Source organism: Vulpes lagopus, chromosome X (assembly GCF_018345385.1).
Source record: "Vulpes lagopus strain Blue_001 chromosome X, ASM1834538v1, whole genome shotgun sequence".
Classification (NCBI taxonomy): Eukaryota; Metazoa; Chordata; class Mammalia; order Carnivora; family Canidae; genus Vulpes; species Vulpes lagopus.
Window position 1 is genome coordinate 46,704,166 of NC_054848.1, and position 25,480 is coordinate 46,729,645.

Below are 25,480 nucleotides of genomic sequence, written 5' to 3' on the forward strand. Positions count from 1 at the left end.
TTTTTTTAAGTAAGTTCCACACTCAATGTGGGGCTCAAATTCACAAACCTGAGATCAAGATTCGCATGTTCTACCAACTGAGCCAGCTAGACACTGCTCTCATTTTTGATATTAGCAGTCTGCATCTTTTCTTCCAGAAAGCACGGACAGAGGTTTATCAATTTTGATTGTCTTTTCTTTTTTTTAAAGATTTTATTTATTTATTCATGAGAGCCATACAGAGAGAGAGGCAGAGACATAGGCAGAGGAAGAAGCAGGCCCCCTGTGGGGACCCTGATGTGAGACTTGATTCCAGGTGGGATCACACCCTGAGCCAACGTAGATGCTCAACCACTGAGCCACCCAGGTGCCACAAGTTCAAACTACTTACAGGGAAACTAGAAAAAGAAAAGAAAAGTAAACAAAATCACAGCAAAGGAAATAATAAACACCAGGATGGAAATCATATTGAAAATAGGAAAATAGCAGAGAAAAAAAATTAAATGTAGTTTTTTCAAAACTATTACTGAAATGTATAAGCTCTAGCAATACTGATAGAAATACAAAAGAGAGATGGCACAAAACATCAAAACCAATCATTCCAGAGTCTGCAGCCATGATATGGAAATACCATGAATAATTATATGCTCATAAACTCACTAATTTAGAAGAAATGGAGCAATTCCTCAAAACCCAAAAACTATCAAAACTCATAAAAGATTAAACAGACATCTGAATAGCACTAAAACTATTAAAGGAATTGAAAATTTTAATTTAAAAAATCTTCCAAAAAAAGAGTCCCAGGCCCAGATGATTTAATTGGAAAATTCTATGAATCAGTTAAAGAAGTAACACCAGTCTACACAATTTCTTTCAAAAGAAACAAGGAAGAAAACCTTCCCGACACATTGGATGAGGCCAATATTAACCTGATATGTAAACCAGCTGCAGACTACCAAAAAAGTCACTACGTTATCAAATCTCTTATGAACATAGGCACAAAAACTGTTAACGAAATATGACCAAATTAAATCCAACACTGTATAAAAACAAATTATACATCTTGACCAGTGGGAGCTTTTCCAGGTATGCAGTGTTGCTGCAACATTCAAAATTCAATTAATGTAATCCAAATAAACTAAATAGTAAAAATAATATGGTTATATCAAGGAACACACAAGGTTACTGACAAAATCCAACACCAAGTCACAGTACAAACGTTCAGAAATTTAGGACAGTGGTGAATTTCCTAAACTTGATAACATTTAAAAAACAAACATACATTATGGTCTGACAATATGCAGGGAAGGATCCCAATCTTTTGGTATCGGTTCAGACCCGATTTGTGACCCAGTATGTGGTCTATTCTGGAGAAAGTTCCATGTGCACTTGAGAAGAATGTGTATTCAGTTGAGTTTGGATGTAAAGTTCTGTAGATATCTGTGAAATCCCTCTGGTCCAGTGTATCATTTAAAGCTCTCATTTCTTTGGAGATGTTGTGCTTCGAAGACCTATCGAGTATAGAAAGAGCTACATTGAAGTCACCAAGTATAAGTGTATTATTATCTAAGTATTTCTTCATTTTGGTTATTAAATGATTTAAATATTTGGGAGCTCCCACATTCGGGGCATATATATTGAGGATTGTTAAGTCCTCTTGTTGGATAGATCCTTTAAGGATGATATAGTGTCCCTCTTCATCTCTCACTACAGTCTTCGGGTTACACTGTTGGTGGGAATGTGAACTGGTGCAGCCACTCTGGAAAACTGTGTGGAGGTTCCTCAAAGAGTTAAAAGTAGACCTGCCCTACGACCCAGCAATTGCACTGTTGGGGATTTACCCCAAAGATTCAGATGCAATGAAACGCCGGGACACCTGCACCCCGATGTTTCTAGCAGCAATGTCCACAATAGCCAAACTGTGGAAGGAGCCTAGGTGTCCATCGAAAGATGAATGGATAAAGAAGATGTGGTTTATGTATACAATGGAATATTACTCAGCCATTAGAAATGACAAATACCCACCAGTTGCTTCAACGTGTATGGAACTGGAGGGTATTATGCTGAGTGAAGTAAGTCAATCGGAGAAGGACAAACATATGTTCTCATTCATTTGGGGAATATAAATAATAGTGAAAGGGAATATAAGGGAAGGGAGAAGAAATGTGTGGGAAATATTAGGAAGGGAGACAGAACATGAGAGACTCCTAACTCTGGGAAACGAACTAGGGGTGGTGGAAGGGGAGGAGGGCTGGGAGTGGGGGTGAATGGGTGACGGGCACTGAGGGGGGCACTTGACGGGATGAGCACTGGGTGTTATTCTGTATGTTGGTAAATTGAACACCAATAAAAATTAATTTATTAAAAAAACAAAAAAAAAAACAAAAAACAAAAAAATAAAATAAATAAAAAACAAACAAACAAACAACCCTACAGCTAAGGCTGTCTACAACGAAGTTTGAAAAGAAGGAAATGATGTCTGATCTCTCTACTCTTGCTCAAACAAAACAAAACAAAACTTAGCCCTTAAAATGAGATAATAAAACTAAATAAAAGCATATTGATGGGAAAAGAAATAAAACTGCCCCTAATTGTAGATAATATTGTCTATATAGAAAATGTATTGAGTGACAGGCATTAAGGAAAGCACGTAATGTGATGAGCACTGGGTGTTATACTAATCGAATTTAAATTAAAAAATAAAGAAAATGCCAAGAAATCTACAACAGGCACACACAGAACCAAACAAACAAAAAGAAAAGCAAAAAGAAATGAGTTTCAGTCAGGTCTGAGGACACAAAATCAGTGCTCAGCTTGGCACCTATGCCCACACCTCCTGGCCACAAGCCCTCAGACACTGCTGGCAGCTCTGCCACCCTGTCCTCTAGCTCCTCCTCCAGGGAGAGCACAGGGTGCTGCGGAGCAGAGCAGCAGACCCATGGGGTTCCTGCCTTCTCCCTGGCAGTCAATCAGGGCCCTTTGCTGCAACGGCCTGGGTGGCAATCTCACAACTTGTCTGGTCAGGAGCCCAGCGTCAAGGAAGCTGAGTGCCAGTGTGAGCTGCTATGCTTCAAATGGTCTCTGGTGGCAGGGCCCACCCTCCGCATTCCAGAAGCGACCACACACAGCTGGCCTGCTGGTGAAGACTCATTTAGATGGAAACGCTCTACATTGGTCCACGGTTGTGCAAATGACTCGGAACTTACCTGGCATTTTGATATAGCCAAATGACAGACAAGGAGCTAAAAGTAAGATAATTGAAGACAGTAAAACCTAAATGAAACGTAAGGATTATTAACCAAAAAAGACCCATTGGAGAAAGCAGAGGATGAAAAATAAAATGAAACTGTTTTATTCTCTGTATTTCATGAGGCTTCATGAAATTTAATAAGAAAATATGGTGACTTTTTCTTCAAAGAACTGTGCTTTTCAGTGCCAGTTACATCAAACCAACCAGCCCCTAAGTGTTAACTCTATACTTGGGAGTATGTTATTAAAGATGCTCACATTAGAATGAGAAAGAAAAACACCTATCAAAATATTATGGTTTATTTTTGCATCTCACTAGCATTCATTGGTCTTTACTTTAGGCAAACATGTCCATTATGTTCTATCTCAGGGAATATTGTACTTTTAGGCACTAAATACCACATCTGCCTATTTACTGAAACTATTTCCTTTACTTATGGCTTATTGTATCATCCAGCTTTCTTGATAACATGTACAAATTATTACCTGAATTTCTCTAAAGCCACCAAACTTTTGATATGTAAAGTTATTTATTTTATTTTATTTTATTTATTTGTAAAGTTATTTTATTTCTTCACAGTAATTTTCATTTGGATTTTAGTCTTTGCTCGTGTTTTGGGAGATCCAACTATCCACCAAAGCCTGAAGGCACAGAACGCTTATTCTTACCAATATCCTTTCTACTTGTGTATTCAAAGTCACTGTCTGTCATTTCCCATGGTGATGATTTTATTTATGGCTTTTATAATCTCTTGATCAGAAGTTATGACCTTGGTACAGGCTATTAGGATATCTTCCTATAGGACTGAAGCTCTCCTCTATTCTTCTTTTCATCTTTCTAGTTATATTGTGGGCTTTAAAAAAGTACTCCTACCAAGCTCGTTACCTGTTTTCCTGGTAGCTGGTTACCATTTGTCCTCCTTCAAATAATTGTCTTTTTGCTTAAAAAATGTGTGTGTGTGTGTGTGTGTGTGTGTGTGTGTGTGTATTAAGATGAACATTCCCTGGTTATATTTTATCAATAGTTTTCCTATTGCCATTGTTATTGGCTTAATTGACACATCTTAATTTAAGAGATATCACATTATCTGTGGGTATGTTTATCAACTGGAAATGATGCTTCATTCCACTTACAATTTACAATCTGGAGCAAATTGAAAAGCTTATACTAATCACAATTTGTTATATGTCAATTATATCTCAAAAAAGCTGGAAAATGTTGTTAGTATGCTGCCATGTTAAAACTAATTAAAACTAATAGCCAGTATAAGAATCATAATTTTACAAATGGGAAGGCATGATGACTCATAAATCATATTATTTCATTCATATGTGGGATTTAAGGAACAAAATACAGGAGCACAGAGGAAGAGAGGGAAAAATTAAACAAGATGAAACTACAGAGGGAGACAAATCATAAAAGACTCTTAATCATAGGAAACAAACTGAGGGTTGCTGTAGGGGAAGGGGGGGTGGGGATGGGATAACTGGTGATGGGCATGAAGGAGGGCACATGATATAATGAGCACTAGGTGTTATATATGGCTGATGAAACACTGAACTCTACCTTTGAAACTAGTAACAAACTATATGTTAATTAATTGAATTTAAATTAAAAAATAAAATAATAAAATAAAAATAAAATTTGAGGACTGTGGAGAAAAAAAGAATAAAGTGGGAGGATTGTAGTTCTGGTCATTTGTTCCAGAGTAATGAAAACTATTTTTCACACAGAAATCTGTGCACAAATGTTTATAGCACCTTTATCTGAAATAGCCAAATCCTGGGAAGGACCCTCTGAAGGATTCAGTGGGTAAATGGCTACACAGATTATGGTGTACCCATGCCATGGAATATTGCTCACCATTAAGAAATGAACTATTTACATATGCAACTCTATTTGCAGATTGCCAGAGAATGATGGTAAGTGAAAAAAGCCAATATCAGAAGGTTACATACAGGATTATTCCATTCTTAAAATTACAAAACAAATGTGACACAGGCTGATGGCTGCCAGGTTGAGGAATGTTAAGAGTGGAAAGAAAGTGGGTCCGGTTGTTAAAAAAAAAATTAAAAAGGTAATATTACGGATCCCTGTGATGGAAATGTTTTGTAGCCTGCCTATATCAAGGTTGATATCCTTGTCACTATATTATAGTTTTGTGAGATATTACCATTGGAAGAAATTGAGCAGATGGCAACTGGGCTCTCTGTGTATTATTTCTTTCAACTGCATCTGATTCAACAATGATCCAGAAAAGAATAAACTTAAATGAAAAGATTACCATGTAATAAAATATGCTACAATTATTCAAGACAACAACAACTCCTCAAAAAGAATAAAGTGGAAGGAATTATTCTACCAATACATTCATATATTATTGGTATATGATTATTTAGCTCCAGTAATCAAAACAGTATGGTGTTGGCTGAGGGATAGACACTTGCATAAGTGGACTAGTTCAAGAATCCTCAAATAGATTCACACAAAAATGCTGACTTGAATTTTGACAAGAGTGCAAAAGCAATTCAATGGAAGAAGGATAGCATTTTCAACAAGTGGTACTAGAGCAACTAGCACCAGAACTTCCACAGGTCCAAAAAATAAATCATGACTTAAACTTCACACATTGTATAAAAGTTCGTTCAAAACAAATTATGATTCGACAAAGCAGGAAAGACTATCCACTGGAAAAAAGACAGTCTCTTCAATAAATGATGCTGGGAAAATTGGACATCCACATGCAGAAGAACGAAACTAGACCATTCTCTTACACCATACACAAAGATAAACTCAAAATGGATGAAAGATCTAAATGTGCGATAAGAATCCATCAAAATCCTAGAGGAGAACACAGGCAACATCCTTTTGAACTTGGCCAGAGCAACTTCTTGCAAGATACCTCCATGAAGGCAAGAGAAACAAAAGCAGAAATGAATCATTGGGACTTCATCAAGATAAAAAGCTTCTCCAGAGCAAAAGAAACAGTCCACAAAACTAAAAGAAAACCTACAGATTGGGAGAAGACATTTGCAAATGACCTATCAGATAAAGGGGTAGTATCCAAGATCTATAAAGAACTTATTCAACTCAACAGCAAAGAAACAAACAATCCAATCATGAAATGGGCAAAAGACATGAAGAGAAATCTCACAGAGGAAGACATAGACAGGGCCAACAAGCACATGAGAAAATGCTCCGCATCACTAGCCATCAGGGAAATACCAATCAAAACCACAATGAGATACCACCTCACACCAGTGAGAATGGGGAAAATTAACAAGGCAGGAGACCACAAATGTTGGAGAGCATGTGGAGAAAGGGGAACCCTCTTGCACTGTTGGTGGGAATGTGAACTGGTGCAGCCACTCTGGAAAACTGTGTGGAAGTTCCTCAAAGAGTGAAAAATAGATCTGCCCTAGGACCCAGCAATTGCGCTGCTGGGGATTTACCCCAAATATACAGATGCAGTGAAACGCCAGGACACCTGCACCCTGATGTTTCTAGCAGCAATGTCCACAATAGCCAAACTGGAAGGAGCCTCAGTGTCCATCGAAAGATGATTGGATAAAGAAGATGTGGTATATGTATAAAATGGAATATTACTCAGCCATTAGAAACGAAAAATACCCACCATTTGCTTCGACGTGGATGGAACTGGAGGGTATTATGCTGAGTGAAATAAGTCAATCGGAAAAGGACAAACATTTTATGGTCTCATTCATTTGGGGAATATAATAATTTGTGAAAGGGAATAAAGGGATAGGAGAGAAAATGAGTGAAAATATCAGTGAGGGTGACAAAACATGAGACCCCTAAACTCTGGGAAATGAACAAGGGGTAGTGGAAAGGGAGGTGGGCGGGGGGTTTGGGTGACTGGGTGATCGGCACTGAGCGGGGCACTTGGCGGGATGAGCACTGGGTGTTATGCTAAATGTTGGAAAATTGAACTCCTATAAAAAATTTTAAAAGATAAATTATGAACATAAAAGGAAAACATAAGGCAATAACAAAAATTTTAAATAGATAGCAAAATCTTTGAAATCTCGGGGTAGGAAATGAGTCCTTAGGCTTGAAACCAAAAGCATGATCCACAAAGAGAAAAATTGATAAACTGAACCTCATCAAAATTAAACACTTTTGCTCTGTGAAAGCCCATGTAAAATTGAAAAGACAAGCTACCGTCTGGGAGGATGTATTTCAAACCATATATTTGACAAAAGATTAGTATTTAGAATATATAAAGAATTCTCAAGAGACCAAAGTTAAAAAGTATATATGCCAACTAGAAAGTGGACAAAAACATGAACATCCATGTCACTGCAGAGGATATAATGTAGCAAATAATCTCTAAAAAGATAACAAACACCATTAGCCATTAGGAAAGCATATTAAAATGACAATGAACTAGCACTACATATTTGCCACACCGGCCAAAATAATAACAAAATAATAATGACAATACCAAATGCTGGTGAAGGTGTGGAGAATCTGGAGCACTTATACTCATGTCTATTTCTTGGAAGCATAAAATGACATTGCCACTCTGCAATACAGTTTGGTAGTTTCTTAAAAACTAAATATACAGTAACTGTACGTCCTAGACATTTTACTCTTGGGCATTTACACCATATAAATAAAAATTAATATTTGCCAAAATTCCGTATAAAAAATGCTCATAACAACATTCTTGGTAATAGCCAAAAACTAGAATCAAACAGATGAGTGGCTAAGCAACCTATGATACATCCATTGCACAGAGTACTACTCAGCAATAAAAGGAATGAACTATTTTTTGTATATTTTTATTGGAGTTAAATTTGCCAACATATAGCATAACATCCAGTACTCCTCCCATCAAGTGCCCCCCTCAGTGCCCGTCAGGCATTCATCCCAAGCCCCGCCCACCTCCCTTTCCACCACCCCTTGTACATTTCCCAGAGTTAGGAGTAACTCAAGCTCTGTCACCCTCACTGATATTTCCCACTCAATTTCTCTCCTTTCCCCTTTAATCCCTTTCACTCTCACTATTTTTATATTTTCCAAATGAATGAGACCATATAATGTTTGTCCTTCTCCGATTGACTTGCTTCATTCAGCATAATTAATACCCTCCAGTTCCATCCACGTTGAAGCAAATGGTGGGTATTTGTCATTTCTAATGGCTGAGTAATAAATATTCCACTGTATACATAAACCACATCTTCTTTATCCATTCTTCTTTCGATGGACACCGAGGCTCCTTGCACAGTTTGGCTATTGTGGACATTGCTGCTAGAAACATCGGGGTGCAGGTGTCCCAGGGATTCACTGCATCTGTATCTTTGGGGTAAATCCCCAGCAGTGCAATTGCTGGGTCGTAGGGCAGATCTATTTTTCACTCTTTGAGGAACCTCCACACAGTTGTCCAGAGTGGCTGCACCAGTTCACATTCCCACCAAAAGTGCAAGAGGGTTCCCCTTTCTCCACATCCTCTCCAACATTTGTTGTTTCCTGTCTTGTTAATTTTCACCATTCTCACCGGTATGAGGGCACATCTCATTGTGGTTTTGTTTTGTATTTCCCTGATGGCAAGAGATGCGGAGCATTTTCTCATGTGCTTGTGGGCCATGTCTTTGTCTTCCTCTGTGAAATTTCTGCTCATGTCTTTTTCCCATTTCATGATTGGATTGTTTGTTTCTTTGCTTTTGAGTTGAATAAGTTCTTTATAGATCTTGGATACTAGCCCTTTATCTGATAGGTCATTTGCAAATATCTTCTCCCAATCTGTAGGTTGTCTTTTAGTTTTGTGGACTCTTTCTTTTGCTGTGCAGAAGCTTTATACGTTGAATAAGTCTGAATAGTTCATTTCTACTTTTGTTTCCCTTGCCGTCATAGATGTATCTTCCATTAAGTTGTTGTCACCAGGTTCAAAAAGGCCTGTGTTCCCCTTGAGGATTTTGATGGATTCTTGTCTCACATTTAGATCATTCATCCATTTTGAGTTTATCTTTGTGTATGGTGTAGGAGAATGATCTAGTGTCATTCTTCTGCATGTGGCTGTCCAATTCTCCCAGCACCATTTATTGAAGAGACTGTCCTTTTTCCAGTGGATAATATTTCCTGCTTTGTCAGATAATAGTTGACCATATGTTGAGGGCCCGTTTCTGGGTCCTCTATTCGGTTCCATTGACCTATGTGTCTGTTTTCGTGCGGGAACACACTGTCTTGATGAGCCCAGCTTTGTAGTACAATCTGAGGTCTGGCATTGTGATGCCCCCAGCTCTGGTTTTCCTTTTTAATATTCCCCTGGCTATTTGGGGTCTTTTCTGACTCCACACAAATCTTAAGATGATTTGTTCCAACTCTCTGAAGAAAGTCCTTGGTAGTTTCATACAGATTGCATCGCATGAGTAAGTTTCCCTGGGTAGCATTGACATTTTCACAATATTAATTCTTCCAATCCAGGAGCATGGAATATTTTTCCGTCTCTTTGTGTCTTCCTCCATTTCTTTCAGAAGTGTTCTGTAATTTTTAGGGTATAGATCCTTTACCTCTTTGGTGATGTTTATTCGTAGGTATCTTATGCTTTTGGGTGCCATTGTAAATGGGATTGACTCCTTAATTTCTTTCTTCAGGCTCATTGTTGGTGTCTAGAAATGCCACTGACTTCTGGGCATTGATTTTGTATCCTGCCACACTGCTGAATTGCTGTATGAGTTCTAGCAATCTTGGGGTGGAGTCTTTTGGGGTTTCTCTGTACACTATTATGTCATCTGCAAAGAGGGAGAGATTGACGTCTTCTTTGCCAATTTGAATGCCTTTTATTTCTTTTTGTTGCCTGATTGATGAGTCTAGGTCTTCTACTACTATGTTGAATAACAGTGCTGGAAGAGGACATCCCTGTCATGTTCCTGATCTAGGGGAAAGGCTCCCACTGTTTCCCCATTGAGAATGATATTTCCTGTGGGCTTTTTGTAGATGGCTTTTAAGATGCTGAAGAATGTTCCCTCTATCCCTACACCCTAAAAATTTTGGATCTGGAATGGATGCTGTCTTCTGTCAAATGCTTTCTCTGCATCTATTGAGAGGATCATATAGTTCTTGTTTTTTCTCTTGTTGATATGGTCTATCACACTGACTGATTTATGAGTGTTTAACCAGCCTTGCATTCTGGGGATAAATCCCGCTTGGTCATGGTGAATAATCTTCTCAATATACTGTTGGATCCAATAGGCTAGTATCTTGTTGAGAATTTTTGCATCTGTGTTTATCAGGCATATTGGTCTATAATTCTCCTTTTTGGTGGCGTCTTTGTCTGGTATTGGAATCAAGGCGATGCTGGCCTCGGAGAATGAGTTTGGAAGTATTCCATCTCTATCTTTCCAAACAGCTTTAGTAGAATAGGTATGGTTTCTTCTTTAAACGTTTGATAGAATTCCCCTGGGAAGCCATCTGGCCCTGGGCTTTTGTGTCTTGGGAGGTTTTTGATGACTGCTTCAATTTCCTCCCTGGTTATCGGCCTGTTCAAGGTTTCTATTTCTTCCCGTTCCAGTTCTGGTCATTTGTGGTTTTACAGGAATGCATCCATTTCTTCTACATTGCCTCATTTATTGGCGTATAGCTGCTCATCATATGCTTTCAAAATAGTTTGTATTTCCTTTGTACCAGTTGTGATCTCTCCATTTTCATTGGTGATTTTATTTACTTGAGTCTTTTCTCTTTTGTTTTTTAACAATGCTGGCTAATGGTTCATCTATCTCATTAATTCAAAGAACCACCTCCTGGTTTTGTTGATCTGTTCCACAGTTCTCCTGGTCTCTATTTCATTGAGATCTGCTTGAATCTTTATTAACTCTCTTCTGCTGGGTGTAGGTTTTATTTGCTGTTCTTTTCCTGTTCCTTTAGGTGGAAGGTTAGCTTGTGTATTTGAGTTTTCTCCAATTTATTGAGGGATGCTTGTATTGCAATGTATTTTCCTCTCAGGACTGCTTTTGCTGTATCCCAAAGATTTTGAACAGTTGTATCTTCATTCTCATTAGTTTCCATGAATTTTTTTTCATTCTTCTCTAATTTCCTTGTTGACCCTTTCATCTTTTAGCAGGATGCTCTTTAACCTTCACGTGTTTGATTTCTTCCAAATTTCTTCTTGTGATTGAGTTCTAGTTTCAAAGAATTATGGTGTGAATATATGCAGGGGATGATCCCAATCTTCTGGTGTTGGTTAAGACCTGATTTGTGACCCAGTATGTGGTCTATTCTGGAGAAAGTTCAATGTGCACTTGAGAAGAATGTGTATTGAGTTGTGTTTGGATGTAAAGTTCTGTAAATATCTGTGAAATCCATCTGGTCTGGTGTATCATTTAAAGCTCCTGTTTCTTTGGAGATGTTGTGCGTAGAAAAGCTGTCATTTGCAGAAAGTTCTGTCTTGAAGTCTCCCAGCATTAGTGTATTATTATCTAAGTATGTCTTAACTTTGGTGGTTAATTGATTGATATACTTGGCGGCTCCTACATCAGGGGCATAAATATTCATGATATTTAGATCCTCTTGTTGGATAGGTCCGTTAAATTTGATATAGTGTCCTGCTATATCTCTTACAACAGTCTTTGGATAAACTTTAATTTTTCTGATATGAGGATGGCTACTCCTGTATCTTTTGAGGACCATTTGAATGGTAAATGGTTCTCCAACCTTTTTATATTTAGGGTGTAGATGTCCTTAGGTCTAAAATGAGTCTCTTGTAGACAGCAAATAGATGGGTCTTGCTTTTTTATCCAGTCTGAAACCCTGCGTCTTTTGATGGGATCATTAAGCCCATTCACGTTCAGAGTTAGTATTGAAAGATATCAATTCAGTGTCATCATGATACCTATTCAGTCCCTGTTTTTGTGGATTGTTTCTTTGGACTTCCTCTTTCTTTTACAGAGTCTCCCTTATTATTTCTTACAGAGCTGGTTTGGTGGTCACATATTCTTTCAGTTTCTGCCTATCTTGGAAGCTCTTTATCTCTCCTATTCTGAATGAGAGCCTTGCTGGATAGAGGACTCTTGGCTGCATGCTCTTCTCATATAGGACCCTGAATATATCCTGCCAGCCCTTTCTGGCCTGCCAGGACTCTGCGGAGAAGTCTGCTGTTAATATAGTATTTTTCCCTATATGAGTTAGGGATTTCTTGTCTCTTGCTGCTTTAAGGACTTTCTCTTTATCCCTGGAATTTGCAAGTTTCACTCTTAAATGTCGAGGTGTTGAAGGCTTTTATTGATTTTAGGGGGCGGGGAATCTCTCTCCTGGATCTGAATGCCTGTTTCCCTCCCCAAGTTAGGGAAGTTCTCAGCTATGATTTGTTCAAATACACTTTCTGGTCCTCTGTCCCTTTTGGCACCCTCTGGAACCCCAATTCAACATAGATTTTTTTCCTTCTGAGGCTGTCATTTATTTCCCTTAACCTTTCTTCATGGTCTTTAATTGTTTTTTTTTTCTTTTCTCCTCAGCTTCCTTCCTTGCTATCACCTTGTCTTCTATGTCACTCACTCTTTCTTCTACCTCATTAAGCCTCATCGTTGGGACCTCCAGTTTGAATTGCATCTCATTTAATTGATTTTTAATTTCAGCCTGATTAGATATAAATTCTGCTGTCATGAAGTCTCTTGATTCCTTTATGCTTTTTTCCAGAGCCACCAGGAGCTTTATAATTGTGCTTCTTAATTGTCTGACATCAAATTTAATGTAAATTCTCTAACTCTGTGGCAGAGAGTACTGTTTCTGATTCTGTGTTTTCTGGTGAGTTCTTCTTTCTAGTCATTTAGCTCAGTGCAGAGTGGCTGAAAATGAGTTGTACTGGAAAAGGGAAGAAAAAAAGAAAAAAAACAAAGAAAAAACAAAACAAAACAAAAAACAAGGCGGTATCCTCTGCTTCTATATACTGTAAGTCCCTTGACTCCCCCTGGAGCTTCCTAGCACTGCTCAGTCAAGAACTTGCTCTTCTCCTGTCCTTCCAGCTGGGAAGGGGCATGCTGTGCTGATTGTCAGGTGTGTGTACCTGCCGGCGCTGCCCCTACCCCTGCCAGGTGTTGGGCTCAGTGGGAGCTGTTATCCTGTGAGGCCCCTGTTCCCTGGCGGTCCTGCTACATCCCAGGGACAGGGTGACACCAGGAGGGATGACAACACTGGGCGTGGCCAGCTCTCCAGCCCTGGAATCAGCTCCGACAGTAACTACTGCAGTCTCCCAGTCGGCACTGCCCTGGATGATCCCGGGGACGGGGGGCGCTGATCTGCATAGCCCGGGGTCGCCCGGTGGCAGTAGCGTCCTTGCTGTCCTGGGCCCTCCCCTCCTCCACCTGTTTAGGCGGAATGTAGGATCCTAGGCTGTGTCAGCTCAGTGCCCTGGGATCCGGGGCCAGGGCTGCTAGAATCGCGCTCCCGGGACTGCAGCTCCCGAAGGCAGCAGGGCTCAGCTGAGCTTCCCCTGAGGCCCCGCCAGGCACCCTCCAGCCCTTTACTGAGCTCTGCCCACGGTGTGTGTGGCACTCTCCCGCAGGATCAGTTCCTCTGTTAGTGACCCCGGGAACCTGGAGGCTCCACTGCCCCTCCTGCATTTCTGCCCGAGTTCCTTGCTCAGTGCCTTTCCATCCAGGAAGAATCCCGTGCGGATTTTTAAACTTCCTGCTTCCCCGGGACTGGGCTTCCCTGTCCTGGAGGCCTTCGCTGCCTGGCCTCAGCCCAGCTCCTCATTGGGGCCCCTCTCCCACTTGATTATTTTTTATTTTGTTTTTTTTTTTTTTTCCCGTCTTCCTACTTTGTTAGCAGCACGCACTCTTCTCTCTGTAGCGTCCCAGCTGTTCTCTCTTTAAATCTCAGGTTGAATTCATAGGTTTTCAGGATGATTTGAAAGTTATCTAGGTAAGTTGTTGGGGACAGGTGACTTGGGGACCCTACTCTTCCGCCATCTTGCCCTGCCCCCTGAACTCTTAATCCATTCAACAACTTGGATGAACCTTCAGAGAAGTATACTGAGGAAATAATAAATATAGCCAAAAGGTTACATGCTGTATGATTTCACTGTTGCATCATATTTGAAATGATAAAATTTTAGAAATGTAGAATCCATTTGTGGTTGCCAGATTAGGGGAGTTAGGGACCATAGCACAGGAAGATGTGTGTCATTAAAAGGACCATGTATGTGATCCTTGTGATAAAGGACTACATCAGTATCTTTACCGTGGTGTTGGATACACAAGTCTACACATGTGAGAAACTTGTATGGCACTAAATACACACCTACTCCTACACAAATGAATACCACTGGTAAATCTGAGTAAGATCAGTGGATTGCATCCATGTCAATATTCTAATTGTGATATTATACTATAGTTTTGCAAAATCTCATCTGTATTATTTCTTACAACTTCATGTGAATCTATAATTCTCACAATAAAACTTTAAAATACGAAATAGAAAGGCACGTATTGAAGGAAAAACAGTACCAAATTGAAGTAGAGGTGATGAATATGAATTGTAAAAATCGATACTAATATGAGGGAAGGATTTTTGTAATACATGTTGCATTTTCTCAGAACTTTGCATTTAAACATATCTAGATTGATAAATGGCTTCATCGCTTGCTGGGTGAATGAATGACTTAACCTCTCTGACCCACTGTTAACCTCATCTAAAAATGTGAATAATAATATTATGTTACCACCTCTGTGAAGCTGTTCCTGAAAACTTGAATTCCTTTGTTCATGTTTCAAGCTTCTCTAGCTCACTCCTGCCATGGCTCTCATCATATTTGCCTTTTAGTTATTTTCACTGTGGTTGTCTGCTTACTAGACTATGAACTACTCAAGCACTGTTATCCTATAAGAATCATCCCTATGTCTCCATAGCCTGCCTCACCCAGCATCTGGAGCCTGGTCCCCAGCAAATGAGGGATGATGACACATAATGCTCACTCAAAAACCATACCTATTATTATATTGTCATTTTGTTCACAGGAAATAATATATTGAAAATGGGAGAACGTAGAATGTATCTACTTGTATGCATGTTCATAAGAACAGGATTGGGGTGGTTTGGTAGTGGTGGCTTTTATCCCCATATCTTGTTCAGAATATTCTGATACCACTGTATTCTCCACTTTTACCCCTTCATAAACCCAAATACAAAATAACTGATGAACAGTGCTGGGTTTCAGTAAATACTAGTTGGATGAATACAACACTGCCATCAGGTTACTTTAGTTTTGCAGAGAATAATTGCAGATGTCATTCAGGCTTACTTCAGCATAATCAAGAACATGAATTCAGTGATCAGTGGCCTTGGGTGAGTCCAGGTGAGCTCTTTCACATTCAAAATAGACTTCTCTCTCTTTTCCTCCTCAGACTTCTCTCTTTGTTTTCCTCCTGCTGCTTTGGCCACAACTCCTCTGTATATGCTTTTCTCCCAGGCTTCCCTCCCCTGTGTCCTTTCTTTGCACTTCCACAGCTTTTCTGTTTATGTTTGCCTAACCAAACTAGTTGTGAGATTCCCAGATGCCAAAGACCATGATCCATTCTTTCATTTCTCACATCCAGGATATCCCTAAAACATGGTAGGCATTGCTGTTTGCTTGCTGCATTAATTAATTTATCTTTGTAATGACTCTGACAGAAGGGACACTCCCTTTATTCTACAAAATCTAATGTAGATATTAATGTGTAGGTACCAGGTAGTAGACAGGCTATTGTAGTGAGTGGTGAATACGTTACATGAGTATAATGTGGAGTTCTTTTCTTTGCCGTCTCACACGCAGAGAATCACAGTTTTCAGTACCCAGAATGGCTTCCAGTAATAGTGGTGTGTGGAGTTTGGGGAATTCACTTTCACAGAAAACAAGTAAAACAAAATATTGAAAAACAACCACATCAAAAAAAAAAGGAAAAAAAAAAGAAAAACAACCACTTCATGGTACTGACAGACAATAGAAACCCTGAGAAATGTTTCTTTATGAAAAAACTGCTACAGTGTCAGGTAAGAAGAAAAGTTTGTGGCCTTTTTCCTGGGGGTGTCCTCATTCCCCCTCTCCAGCTCAGATCGTAAAAGTCAACTGTTGTGCTGTGTAGAGGTGGTGGACTCAATCTGGGAATGTTGACAGGCCAACTTAGAGATTTTGCACAGATAGTTTGGAATTAAAGAGTCATAAAAGGTTGAGATATTGTATTCTCCAGTGCTTATGGTCTGACTGCTAAATTATGCATCCATGAGGGAGACCCAGGGAGTCAGGAAAAAATTGGAAGTCTTGGATGACTTGTGATGGATGTTGCTATAATTTTTAATGCACTCCTCAACCCACAGGCAACTTGGACGACAGAGAGAGGTAGCCTTACTGGTTTGAGTAGGGCTGCAAGATTTAGCAAATAAAAATTAAAATTCCCAGTTAAATTTGAATTTTAAATATACTAAAAATATTATTCATTGCTTATCTGAAATTCAAAAGGCATCTTGTGTTTTACCTGGCAACCCTAGGATTGAGGTGTTTGGACAAAAGCTCCACCCAAACTTTCTGAATACAAAACTATACAGGTGAAAGGGAGACTGCCAGAATTCCCAGCCAAAAAAGAAGAGAAAAAGAAGGTAAGAAAAGAAAAAAAAAGAAAGAAAAAGAAGAAAGGAAAGGAAAGGAAAGAAAGGAAAGGAAAGGAAAGGAAAGGAAAGGAAAGGAAAGGAAAGGAAAGGAAAGGAAAGGAAAGGAAAAAATGCTGAGCACAGACATTATTGCCTATACACATCTGGGAAACAGTTTTAGCAGTTGAGTCCAGTTGAGGTCACAATAATTATCAACTAATAGAAAAAAAAGATGAAGCTAGAAACATTCAGAAAACAAAACAAAATCAAAATCGCTAGAATGTGCCACCTATAAGTTCATCTTTCAATTCAAATTTATTAGATAGGGAAAAAATGGAAAGTATAACTCATTACCAAGACAATAAATGAGTCAGGACGCCTAGGTGGCTTAGTGGTTGAGTGTCTGCCTTTGGCTCAGGGCATGATCCCACAGTTCTGGAATCGAGTCCCACATGGGGCTTCCCACCAGGAGCCTGCTTCTTCCTCTGCCTATGTCTCTGCCTCTCTTTCTCTGTGTCTCTCTTGAATAAATAAACAAAATCTTAAAAAAAGAAAGGAAACGAGTCAGTGAAATCAGCCTCTATGTAAAACTAGATATTAATTTAGCAGATACACTTCAACGCAATTATTATAAATAAGTTTAAAAATTTTAAGAAATAAATATTTAAAAGTTAAAGAAAAATAGACTGGATTTGGGAAAAAATAGGGAATATTAGCCAAGAAATAAAAATTCTGAGAGGAAAAACAATGGAAAATCTAGAGCTGAATAGCATAATAACCAAAATGAAAAAAAATTCACGAGATTTACTGAGAAGCATAACTGAGATACCAAAAGAAACCACTGCAAAACATGAAGACAGAACAATAGAAATTAGTCAATCTAAAGAACAGGGATAAAAGAGTGAATGAAGATTCAGAGGTCTGTGCAAAAATATCAAGCACCCCAACATATGTGTAATTGTAATACAGAAAGGGCAAGAGAAAAAGAAGGGGCAGACAAAGTTTTTGAAAAACAAAAACAAAAACAAAATTCCCCAAATTTGGTAAAAGTATTAACTTAAAGATCAAAGAAACTAAATGAGCTCCAAGCAGGAGAAACACAAAGAGAAGCAAAACTCAAAAGTCAAAGGGAAAAAGGGAAATTTTGAAAGCAACAATAGAAAAAAATAATACATCAGAGAAACAGAACATAAAAAAGCCTCATGAAGGGACCAAGACTGGAACAAAGAACAGATAAAATCAAGTGTGGATACAGTGTACTAAATGAGAGGAAAAGTTGGAGGGGTAGGCAGAAGCCATACAGTCTAGTGTCTTGCAGGCCATGCTAAGGAGTAACGATTTTATTTTATTTTATTTTATTTTTTTAAATTTTTTTTCAATTTATTTATTTATGATAGTCATACAGAGAGAGAGAGAGAGAGGCAGAGACACAGGCAGAGGGAGAAGCAGGCTCCATGCAGGGAGCCCGACGTGGGATTCGATCCCGGGTCTCCAGGATCGTGCCCTGGGCCAAAGGCAGGCGCTAAACTGCTGCGCCACCCAGGGATCCCAGGAGTAACGATTTTATTAAAGTTAAAGTGGGAACTCAAAAATTTAACAGGTCTTGACATAATTTGTTCAATATGCTGAAGAGACATGGTGGCTACTTTGTGGACAATATATTTTACAGGGATGAGAGTTGAATAAAGGAGGAAAACTGAGATGTTAATTAAGGCAAGAGATGAGTGACATTGGATTTTAAAGTGGTAGTAATAGATGAGGCAGTTGTACTCAGGATATATTTTGAAGATAGAATCAAGAAGACTTGTTGATGGGAATTAGTGAAAAAAATATATATATGCATAACAAACCCAAGAGTTCACCCAAACAGGGAAGCCATGTAGGTTAGACAAGTCTGAGTTTCAGAGAAAAGAATGGTGCTCAGATATAAATTTGGATGGACTAATCTAGCGCTTTCTACACTCGATGGGTATTCTAAACACAACATCTCCAAAGAAAACAAGAGCTTTAAATGATACACGGGACCAGATGATTTCACAGATATCTACAGAACTTTACATCCATACTCAACTGAATACACATTCCTCTCAAGTGCACATGGAACTTTCTCCAGAATAGACCACATACTGGGTCACAAATCAGGTCTGAACCGATACCAAAAGATTGGGATCATCCCCTGCATATTCTCAGACCATAATGCCTTGAAATTAGAACTAAATCACAACAAGAAGTTTGGAAGTACTTCAAACACGTGGAGGTTAAGGACCATCCTGCTAAAAGATAAAAGGGTCAATCAAGAAATTAAGGAAGGATTAAAAAGATTCATGGAAACTAATGAGAATGAAGATAAAACCGTTCAAAATCTTTGGGATGCAGCAAAAGCAGGCCTGGGGGGGAAATACATTGCAATACAAGCATCCATTCAAAAACTGGAAAGAACTCAAATACAAAAGCTAACCTTACACCTAAAGGAGCTAGAGAAAAAACAGCAAATAGATCCTACACGCAGCAGAAGAAGAGAGTTAATAAAAATTCGAGTAGAACTCAACAACATCGAGACCGGAAAAACTGTGGAACATATCAACAAAACCAGGAGTTGGTTCTTTGAAAGAATTAATAAGATAGATAAACCATTAGCCAGCCTTATTAAAACGAAGAGACAGAAGACTCAAATTAATAAAATCATGAATGAGAAAGGAGAGATCACTACCAACACCAAGGAAATAAAAACGATTTTAAAAACATATTATGAACAGCGATACACCAATAAATTAGGTAATCTAGAAGAAATGGATGCATTTCGGGAAAACCACAAACTAACAAAACTGGAACTGGAAGAAATAGAAAACCTGAATGGGCCAATAACCAGGGAGGAAATCGAAGCAGTCATCAAAAACCTCCCAAGACACAAAAGTCCACGGCCAGATGGCTTCCCTGGGGAATTCTATGCAACGTTTAAAGAAGAAACCATACCTATTCTCCTAAAGCTGTTTGGAAAGATAGAAAAAGATGGAGTACTTCCAAATTCGTTCTATGAGGCCAGCATCACCTTAATTCCAAAACCAGACAAAGACCCCACCAAGAGGAGAATTATAGAACAATATCCCTGATGAACATGGATGCAAAAATTCTCAACATGATACTAGCCAATAGGATCTAAGAGTACATTAAGAAAATTATTCACCATGACCAAGTAGGATATATTCCCGAGACACAAGGCTCATTCAACACTCATAAAACAATCGATGTGATTCATCATATTAGCAAGAGAAAAAACAAGAACCATATGACCCTCTCAATAGATGCAGAGAATGCATTTGAAAATACAGCATCCATTCCTGATCAAAACTATTCATAGGGTAGGGATAGAGGGAACATTCATCAACATCTTAAAAGCCATCTATGAAAAGCCCACAGGAAATATAATTCTGAATGGGGAAGCACTGGGAGTCTTTCCCTTAAGATCAGGAACAAGACAGGGATGTCCACTCTCACCACTGCTATTCAACATAGTACTGGAAGTCCTGGCCTCAGCAATCAGACAACAAAAAGACATTTAAGGCATTCAAATTGGCAAAGAAGAAGTCAAGCTCTCCCTCTTCGCCGATGACATGATACTATACCTAGAAAACCCAAAAGACTCCACCCCAAGACTGCAAGAACTCATTCAGCAATTTGGCAGCGTGGCAGGACGCAAAATCAATGCCCAGAAGTCAGTGGCATTTCTATCCACTAACAATGAGGCTGAAGAAAGAGAGACTGAGGAGTCAATCCCATTTACAATTGCACCCAAAAGCATAAGATACCTAGGAATAAAACTCACCAAAGAGGTAAAGGATCTATACCCTAAAAACTATAGAACATTTCTGAAAGAAATTGAGGAAGACACAAAGAGATGGAAAACTATTCCATGCTCATGGATTGGCAGAATTAATATTGTGAAAATGTCTATGTTACCCAGGGCAATTTACACGATTAATGCAATCCCTATCAAAATACCATGGACTTTCTTCAGAGAGTTGGAACAAATTATTTTAAGATTTGTGTGGAATCAGACAAGATCCCGAATAGCCAGGGGAATTTTAAAAAAGAAAACCATAGCTGGGGGCATCACAATGCCAGATTTCAGGTTGTACTACAAAGCTGTGGTCATCACGACAGTGTGGTACTGGCACAAAAACAGACACATAGATCAATGGAACAGAATAGAGAATCAAGAAGTGGACCCTCAACTTTATGGTCAACCACAAATGTTGGAGAGGATGCGGAGAAAGGGGAACCCTCTTGCACTGTTGGTGGGAATGTGAACTGGTGCAGCCACTCTGGAAAACTGTGTGGAGGTTCCTCAAAGAGTGAAAAATAGATCTGCCCTATGACTCAGCAATTGCACTGTTGGGGATTTACCCCAAAGATACAGATGCAGTGAAACGCCCGGACACCTGCATCCCAATGTTTATAGCAGCAATGTCCACAATAGCTAAACTGTGGAAGGAGCCTCGGTGTCCATCAAAAGGTGAATGGACAAAGAAGATGTGGTCTATGTATGCAATGGAATATTACTCAGCAATTTGAAAGGACAAATTCCCACCGTTTGCTTTGATGTGGATGGAACTGGAGGGTATTATGCTGAGTGAAATAAGTCAATTGGAGAAGGACAAACATTATATGGTCTCATTCATTTGGGGAATATAAAAGATAGTGGAAGGGAATAAAGGGGAAAGGAGAAAAAAATGAGTGGGAAATATTGGAAAGGGAGACAGAACATGAGAGAATCCTAACTCTGGGAAACGAACAAGGGGTGGTAGCAAGGGAGTTGGGCGGGGGGTGAGGGTGACTGGGTGATGGCACTGAGGGTGGCACTTGATGGGATGAGCACTTGGTGTTTTTCTAAATATTGGCAAATTGTACACCAATAAAAAACAAATTTATAAAAAAAATAAGGTGATTTAGTATTAGGGACCTATACTTGCCTCATCATTCACACACAGGTAGGTAAGTATGAAATCATTCTGAACACCAAAGAAGTGGATCTGAGGACTAACAAAACAAACTCTGCAAGTAGATGAAAAGAAAATGCCGTACAGAAGAGAGTAGGTTAGGAGATTTGAGTACGAAAAGATTCACAGATGCTGCAGAGGGAAGGAAGCTCTTATCAGAATGAAGAGAGAGAGAGAGATTGAGATTGGAGATGAAGAGAAGTACACGGGGAATTGTACAAGGAAAACACTTCCTCCAAGCCGTTGACTGGGAAAATAAGAAGGAATGATTATTATGATTTTCACAAATAGCAGAACTCAAAGACTGAAGTTTTAGAATCTGCACCTTGGCCAGTATGGAGTCAAGCAGCTTTAGGATGGAATGCTCTGTATTTATCTGTGAAGTCCATCTGGTCCAGTGTGTCATTCAATGCCCTTGTTTTTTTGTTGATCTTCTTCTTAGATTATCTGTCCATTGCTGTTAGTGGGGTGTTGAAGTGCCCTATTAGTGTATTATTATCAATATGTTTCTTTCTTTGGTTATTAATTGGTTGATATAAGTGGCTGCTCCCAAATTAGGAGCATAAATATTTATAATTATTATATCTTCTTGTTGGATGGACCGTTTAAGTGTGATATAGTGTCCCTCTTCATCCCTTACTACAGTCTCTGGTTTAAAATCTAATTTGTATGGTAAAAGCATTGCTACCCTAACTTTCTTTTGAGGTCCATTCATATAGTCAATTGTTCTCTACCCCCTCATTTTCAGTCTGAAGGTGTCTTTAGTTCTAAATGAGTCTCTTGTAGACAACATACAGATGGGTCTGGCTTTTTAAATCCAATCTAGTGTTCTGTGTCTTTTGATTGGAGCATTTAGCCCATTTACATTCAGAGTAACTATTCAAAGATATGAATGTAGTGCCATTGTATTACCTGTAAAGTCCCTGTTTCTGTAGTTTGTCTCCATTTCTTTCTTTTCTAAGTTACTCTTGGGTTCTCTCTTCACTTACAGAATCCCCTTAATAATTCTTAGTGATCACATATTTTTCCAGTTTCTGTGTGTCCTGGAAGCTCTTTATCTCTCCTTCCATTCTGAATGACAGCCTTGCTGGATAAAGTATTCTTGGCTACATGTTTTTCTCATTTATATATATTTCTGAATATATATTTCTGAACTGCCAAGTCTCTGTGGATAGGTATAATGTCAATCTAATATTTCTCCCTCTGTATGTTAGGAATCTCTTGTCTCAATATATTTTCAGATTTTCTCTTTATCTCTGACATTTGCAAGCTTCACTATTATATGTTGGGATGTTGATCTGTTTTTATTAATTTTGGGCGGGATCTTCTGTACCTCTTGGTTATATATGCCTGTTTCCTTCCCCAGATTAGGGAAGTTCTCAACTGTGTTTTGCTCAAATATACCTTCTGGCCCTATATCTCTCTTCATCTTCAGGCATCCCAATAATTCTGATGTTGGTTGGTTTCATGGCATCACTGATCTCTTGGACCCTCTCCTCATGGGATATTAGTTGTTTTTCTCTCTTTTGCTTAGCTTCCTTCTTTTTCATCAACTTGACTTCTATGTCACTTACTCTCTCTTCTGCATCATTTACCCAAGCTGTTAGAGCATCCAATTTATACTGAATCTTAGAGAATTTTTAATTTCAGCCTTATTATATTTTATTACTGCACTAAGATATTTTCTAGTGTCCTTTCTGCATTTTTTCAAGCCCAGCTAGTAACTTTATAATTGTTATTCTAAGTTCCATCTGTGACATTTTACTTAAATCCATATCTTTTATATCTGTGGCAGAGTATTACCTGTGATTCTTTCTTTTGTTGTGATTTCCTCCTCCTACTCATTTTGCTCAAAGAATGAATGAATTTGTGAACAGTATAAAAAATGACGACCATGACCCAAGAAAAATACACACTAGACTAATCTGATGAGGTCATAAAGCAAAAGAACAAAGCAAAAGAAAAATAAGAAAAAAAGGGAGAGAGGAGAGAATATAATCCCACATAGTGAACAAAAGAGAGTGATCTACTTGTTCCTGAGTGTATTTTGGTCTGCGTGTTAGAAGATGCTAAATCCCAATATTGTAAAGAAAGCAAAACCTTATATGTAAAAAAATAAAATTGAATAGAGTGAAAATAAACAAAAATGAAATATATATCTATAAAATGGAAATGTAAAAAGATGAAAGTTGACAAAAGACTTAAAAACACAGAGTTGATAAAATAAGAAATGAGTTGACAAGGGAAAAGATAAAAGAAAAAATTTAAATTGAAAGATAATAACATGAAAAAACCCTCTAATTCTATATACTATTTTCCCTTAGCAATGGAGTTTTATAGTCTTGTGGGGTCTGTAAACTTGTGAACCTATTTCTCCAGTTAGTCTTCTGGGGGAGGGGCTTGCTGCATTGCTTCTCAGGTTTCTTTGCCTGGAGGAGTTCCACCATCCCTTGCCAGGGGACCAGGCTGAATGTAAGCTGATCCTCTCTGTGGCTTTTGTTCCCTGAAGGCTTTCTGAACCTCTTTAGAGGATCAAAATAAAAATGTCCACACGCCTCTCTTCAGTAAACCCTCAGGGATAAACAGTCTTCACTTTTGCATGTATCACAGTCTGCAGACTCCTGCAGTGTGTGCCCACACGAATCCTCCAGGGGATATTGGATGATCTTGCCTTATTGCACTTTGTAGGATGCTGGCACTTATACTGGTGTCCAGATCATGGGCTCACCTGCTCCACTTCTCTTGGGAGAAAGTGGAGTGTCACCTGCCACTGTTCTTTACAGGGCCCCCACCCTGAAAGCTGTTGCCTGGTCTTGTCTGCATTGTCTCTGCCCCTCCTGGAGGATGGTAAGGTGTCCCCACATTCCAATCCTCTGCAAGGTCCCCAGGAAGAGAGTAGTCACCTGTTTGGGCCTGCATCTCAATATATGGCAAACCGAATTGAGAGCCACCTCTTGGGCTCACACACCTCAACCAGTTTCCCTGCTCCATTGCTTTGTTACTCCACAGGATCAGGTACTCCAGTTAATTTTGTGACTCCAGGGATCCTGAGACCACACTGTCTCACCTAGAATTCTGCCCATTTCAACAGCTGAGCACTTTTTAGGCAGGGATGTCTCTCACTAGAACAGATTTCTAAGGATCCCAGTTTTGCCCTCAGGGGCTATAGCACTTTCCAGTAGCTGGTTTATGGAGGGTCCTTCCCCCTGCTGCTTATCGTCCTATATATCCCCTCAGATTCACTTCTCCATACCTCTTACCTTGAAAAACAGTGTTCACTTTTCTACCTATAGACTTCCACATATTCTTTTCTTACATCTCAAGTTGAATTCATGGGTGTTCGGAATGCTTTGATAGTTATCTAGCTAAATTCAAGGGTATAGATGAAACAAGGTCCCCCACTCTTCTGCCATCTTGGCACATCCTCTGGTGTCTTATTAATAATGACATTACTTGCAGGAGCAGGAAACACAAAAGGCTTTCATAACACACAGAAGAAGACAGAGACCTAGGCAAAATGCTAAGACAGAGAAGGTCATCCCAACGGAAAGAACAAGAAAAAGGCAAGGCCAGGGATCTAACCAAAACAGATGTAAGTAATATGCCTGATACAGAGTATAAAACAACAATCATAAGGATACTGTTTGGGCTTAAGAAAAGCATAGAAGAC

General features: G+C 39.0%; 1 pseudogene; it reads left to right on the plus strand.

The window, feature by feature from the left end:
* The first annotated feature begins 3,376 nt into the window (after positions 1-3,376).
* LOC121482522 overlaps positions 3,377-25,480 on the plus strand; it is a 47,622-nt pseudogene continuing 25,518 nt past the window's right edge.